This window comes from Macaca nemestrina, chromosome 2, assembly GCF_043159975.1.
Source record: "Macaca nemestrina isolate mMacNem1 chromosome 2, mMacNem.hap1, whole genome shotgun sequence".
NCBI classification, from domain to species: Eukaryota; Metazoa; Chordata; class Mammalia; order Primates; family Cercopithecidae; genus Macaca; species Macaca nemestrina.
This window is the reverse complement of record NC_092126.1, coordinates 177,505,185-177,511,263: the sequence shown is the minus strand read 5'-3', so window position 1 is coordinate 177,511,263 and position 6,079 is coordinate 177,505,185.

Here is a 6,079-nt window from a genome sequence, read left to right as displayed (position 1 = left end):
CTTTTGCACCAGTCTAATAGAAGATGGTTTGGGATTCAAAACCAATCTCCCTGATACTTACATACAGTCCCTCAGGGTGTCCTATAGGGTTATGCTCCTGCCCTTGGCAGGTGCTCCTTGGCCTACTATCCTTGTCTCAAAGTAACAGTATTTTTCTAGAGAGAAAAGAAAAAAAAGTCAAGAGAAAAATGAAAAGAGTAAAAAGCTTGGGAAGAATGTTAATACTATTATATTTGTAGGTTATATATTTCACGTTTCCACAGCATATTCTCTTCATTGTCGCTAAGGGAAAGAGCAACTGCGATCTTGTGTGATGCCAGGAATAGGCTTCAGAGAAGAAAAGCACATTTATGAGAAACTTTAATATAAACTGAAGTTAAGGCCTCTTCCATGTGAGTTCTCTTACTTAACATCTTAGCTCCTCAACTTCAATAGAAGGAACACAAATTACTGATGTTCCCACACACTGACTAAAGGCTGGATAGGATTTGGGTTTGGGTATCAGAAGAATTGAGTTGCCTTCTGGCTTCCAGTCTGAATCCAGTTCATTCAAGCTATGCTTTACAAGAATAAGTTTCTTGTTCTTATAAAAATATTTGCAATGAAAATTAATTAGTTTACAACTATATTTAAAACCTTGAAAAATACTGTTTTTGCATGATATCATCATTAATGATTGTATTGCAGCACCCAGCATGATACCATGCTTATGCGGGTACTTTACAAATATTACTCGATGGTTTGATGATTTTGTATGATTAAAAAACACAGAAAAAGTTGGCTTTCATTACCTGGAATTCAGGGAAATATAACAGTTTGCAAGTAAAAGGTATATCTTCTTGCCATTTTTTAATTGCTTGACTTTTATAAAACATAGTTTATTGTCTTTTTTAACCTTTTTAATACTATGCAGAATCGAGAGACAAGCTTAAATTACAGTCATATTCAATTATGAGTGGAATATACAATAAGAATACTCATAACATCGTAATTGCTAAAACTTACTGAAAACGTAGTATGCTAGTCACTATACGAATTGCATAGATTCTCTTAAATGCTACAACTACAAATGAGGTAGGTAGTAGTATCATTTATTCTTTCCCAATGCGGAAAAAGCAGCTTAAAGGCATATTTAAGGTCACACATCTAGTTAAGTGGCAGAGCTTGAACTCAAACTCAATGCTAATCTAGGGGGTTTGAATTTAAGGGAGTTATCATTAAATACATCAATACAAAAAAATTCCAATATTCTCTCTCTAAGATTGCATAACTCCCTGTGGCTTCCATAGGCTATTTGGAAACAAATATGAATATACATGGTTTCTTTTTGTCTATTCTTTGTCTAATTAGAGGTTTTAGTAGTTCTTATCTGCTTATACAAAAGGCAGACAGATACAATTACAAGGGTGGTTTGAAATAAGTCCAGAATCTTCCTACCCACTGACCATGCAGAATCCAAACCTTTAATGTGCATAATGAAGGCATTACTTCACTCTACTTTGTAATTTCTCCTAAAACACACACAAACCATTAGCTCATTCAAAATGGCTTGGATGGAAATAGCTGATTTAAATTGATGTTTAAATCTTAGAACCAAGCCAGATAACTATCTGTGTGAGAGGCTGTACTGCCTTATTACTGTTATATTTTGATTATATCAGCAAGTGAAAATCAATAGCTCAGACAGGACCTGTGAATTGGTGTTTATTCATATGCATGCTTTCCAGCTAACTGTGGTAATGTGATAAGAAATGATAGTGTCATTATGTAAGTGCTAATAGTACCTAAAATGTTTGAATGCTTACTGAGTACTAAGCACTAGTGGACATGCTCCACATGGATTATTTCAAAACAACCCTATGGGCAGGGACTGTTATTGACCCCATTTTACAGGTGAGGTTAATATCGCTTTGCACAAGGGTAGGCACCTAGCATTTGGCAGCGCCACCCAGGCATTTTTAATTCATAGTTCACTGTAAACATCTAAATAGTCTTGGCATGAAATTCTATTATTGTTGGAGGTCAAAGGACATGACTACATTATAAGCCATACAGTGGAATTGTTTTGGAACCTGAAGTCTCAGGTTCAATTTCTAGTGCCACCATTTATCAATCGGTGTCCCTGGGCTAATTACCTCTTTTGCTAGCAGAAGATAATAGCAGTACCTACCTCATAGGTTGGTATAAGGCAGATAAATTAATTCATATAAAACATTTTAGCATAAAGACTAAAAAATAATAAGAACTCAGTTATTATTATTATTTGAGTTGCCTAACTCTGGCTCCATGAGTTGATTCAGGCTCTAAAAATAGGCAACAGATGCGTTAGGCAGCTTTGATTGCTTTCTGTAACTCTTGACTTAGCAGCTTTACGTTACTCAACAATTTAGTACAATTTAACATTTGTAGAGCTCCTTTCTCACAAAGATAATTGATCTCACCAACCATCAGCCAACTTGTGAACTGGCTCAGAATGAGAAAACCCATAAATTTCAGACGCGGAAACAGGCAAGCAGTGAAAATTCCTGCCTTAGGACATGCTTGAATTCAAGAAGATTTGAGGATTATCACCAAGTCGTGTGATCTAACGAGAGAAAACACATCTCTTCTGAAAGTTCCTGATAGCCTGAGGACTCTAGGAATGAGACACCCAATGACTCCAGAGAGAAGGAAAAGACACCTGAGAAAGAAAATTTGGCTAGTCTTAGATCCTGAAACAGACTCCTGTTTGATGCTGGATATGTTCCAGCTACATTCAAGTTCTCTACACTAGACTTGCTCAGTTGTCTTGGCAAACTCTGCCATAGATGAGACATCAAGTAATCCATGCTCAGTAGAGAGAAGAAAAATAGTAACTGTAACTGAGTAGGTTTCATTAACCCAAGGGCTCTAAGAAAAAAAAAAAGTTATAGAAGCCTTGCTTTTTGTGATAATCTAACAAATTTTGAAAAGAACTTTTTTTTAACTTATTTTTTACCAAGTGCATTATAATACGTAAGTTGAGAGCTATATTTAAATAAAAATAAATTCGTATATGCATTTTTGTGGTACATGGACTTCAGTGGCAAGATGCTTCTTTAGGCTACTAATCTTATCCATCTCACTGGGTCTAGCCTCCCTCCCACCTCCCCGAGATCTATATGCACCTCCTTCTTCACCCTCCGCCAACTAAAAACACTTGTTAATATCACTTCATTGTTTCAGTGAAACAATGAGTTCAGTTTCATGAGTTAGCCGAGATAAATGTGATGGGAAAATTTTCTTTTAATGTAATTTCAAGATCACATGTATATATTCTTTGATTTATTTTGAAAGAAGTTAGAAAATAGGAGATCATCAAATATATAAACTTAATAGTTTTGTTTTCACTTAAAAAGTTAAAAAAAAAGAAAAAGAAAAAGGCATTTTGCAGTAATCAAGACATTTTTAGGGTAGGACCTGGGCAGAGAGAGTACAATGGTATTCTCTTATCTGTGGTTTCTCTTTCTACAGTTTCGGTTACCCATGGTTAGTTGCAGGTTTAAAAGTAGGTGAGTAGAGTACAATAAGATATTTTCAGAAACAGTGAGAGAAACCACACTCACACTACCCTTCTTGCAGTATATTAATTGTCCTATTTTATGATTAGTTATTGTTATTAATCTCTGTGTCTAATTTATAAATGAAACTTTATCATAGCTATGTATGGATAGGAAAATACATCGTATATGTAGGGTTTAGTACTAACCATGGGTTTAGACTCTCAGAGCGTGCTCTCCACAGATAAGGGGGACTACTGCATGCTACATGCTTGGATGGGATTTGCAATCTCATTTTCTAGTTCAACTCTAACCTTTCTGTCTCATTAGGGTGGAATGTTCTTCCCTAAAACACATGAAGTAAATGAATGCTTGGTAAAGATGTTCATGTATAATTACAAATGGAAGTCAGACCTGTCTTAGGCAACATAATAATCAAGGTAAAATTCATCTCTGGGGGCTTCCCATCTACTTCTGCTAGAGCCACTTCTTCCTTCTGACTCTCCCTTTGTCTTCCTGCCATCCTGATTCTTGTCAAGGGGATAAAATCTCAGGCAAAGCAAGCTTAAGGTTTTGCCTTTCAAAGGAGATTGCTTCAAATTTAGAAAATGAAAAGATTTTTCAGGAGGGGACCACTAAACCATGAAACTATTGTAGCTTGGGCATCAACAATTTAAGTTTTGAAATAAAACAGTGTTTAAATTTCAGTTTTGACACTTCCAGGTTTTATAACCATGGGCAAATGACTTCAATCTCTTGAATTCTTTGTCTGAAAAGAAACGGGAATAACAATATCGGCTATCTCTGTTGAGAATTGAGAATACAGGGAAACTAGGTATGATGTCTATTTAACTCATAACAAAACCTCAATAGTCAGTAAGGCTGATAATTTGCAGAAACAGTATCTGACTTGTACCCCTTTAAATAATAACATCTGGGACTACAAAAGTCACTTGCTGGTGAGACTGCTCACCATACTAGTCACAGATATTCATAACTTCAAGGAATCTTAGAGGTCAGCCACTTCAAGTTACCTAAAAAAAGGTACGTGGTTTATCAGCCAGATGAACCAATTTTCCATGGCCACATAGGAGCTGAGAGATTGAGTCATGTCTCTAACATGGGCTTCTTACTGCAGTTCTAATTCTTTTCACTTGTAGTTCTAATTCTGTTCACTTCACTGAGAATTCTTGAGTGTATAGGGAGCTGATGATGACAACTTTCATTTTGAAGTAAAGTAATCGTAATCCTTAAAATGTGTATTTTGCTTAAGATTTAATGTTAAGACTCAAATTCTCCATTTCATTTACGCATTTATTGGTTTAGTGTTCACTGAGCAACATTTTTGTTAATTTCAAAATATTATCATTCATGAGAAACAAAATAAGTTTATGAAATTACTCCCTTCCTTTTCTAAGCCTAAATTTCGTTGAAGAGCAGAGATGAGGTCCAATGCTATAGACACAGATCCATACACACATCCTCCAACCCCCTACACACAATGTAACACACGAATATCCCAACTCTAGAAAGCATGCTGTTGCAAGTTGCTATTTGAGTTCAGGAAAGAAAGAAATTCATATACGTTTATGTAGTTATTGTTTTCATGTATTCTGAAGCACATTTTGAATTCCAAATAGAAGATATCTGTTGAGTGAATCCAACCTTTAGAAAATAGATTGGGAAACTTTTTCTAAAAAGGGGAAGATATAAATATTTTAGGCTTTGTATGAGTCAAGAGACAAAACTAAAAAAAGTCATCTCGGTACTTACATAATTAGATAAAATAAATTTTTATTATTTGTATTGTCAAAATTTAAAATATAATAAGGGCATAATATTTTTGAAATACATTTTTTATTATTGAGAAAAAATTATTTTATGAAGGATAAAATTTTTTGTAACTGAGATTCAAAATTATATTTCTTATCACCAAATTGATTGTGAACACTTATCTATTAAAAACCATTCTCAGCTCACAAAAACAGCCTAGAGAAGAATGATAAAGCAATGAATCAAAGTTAGTTCACCAAGGCAAATGAATGTTATCAAGAAGATCAATGACTGACTCTGGAAAAAAATTCAGAAAATTAAATTTTTACAAAAAGAGAGAGCAAAGAAGACACAGAATTAACATATAGTAAGATAGCTTCAATAAATAATTGCACACAAGAAATTCAAGGACTAAATTGCACTAAGTCACAGATTACAACGTACTTTCTGCATCTTGCCTTCTTTTACAGTTCCTTTGTTTTTAGAATATATATCCTTTATCACATTCAATTATTTTCCTTCAATCCAGGATTAAGAGACTTCTAAACTAACCAATGTGATAAAGTTTCTGGAAGTGAATGTTGCAGAATCAAGCTGGAAAATGAATGTCATCTTAGTTAATATTTGGGGCAGAGTGAATTATAAGAAAACATGATTCTCTTTGAACTTTATGTGGAAGCTTGTGTGTGGAGAGGATGAAAATATGTAATTCTAAATTAAGCCTTTTTGGCATAAGGATTATTTTGAGCTGAAGACAATTGAGAGAAAGCAGTTCTCTACTCTTCTTC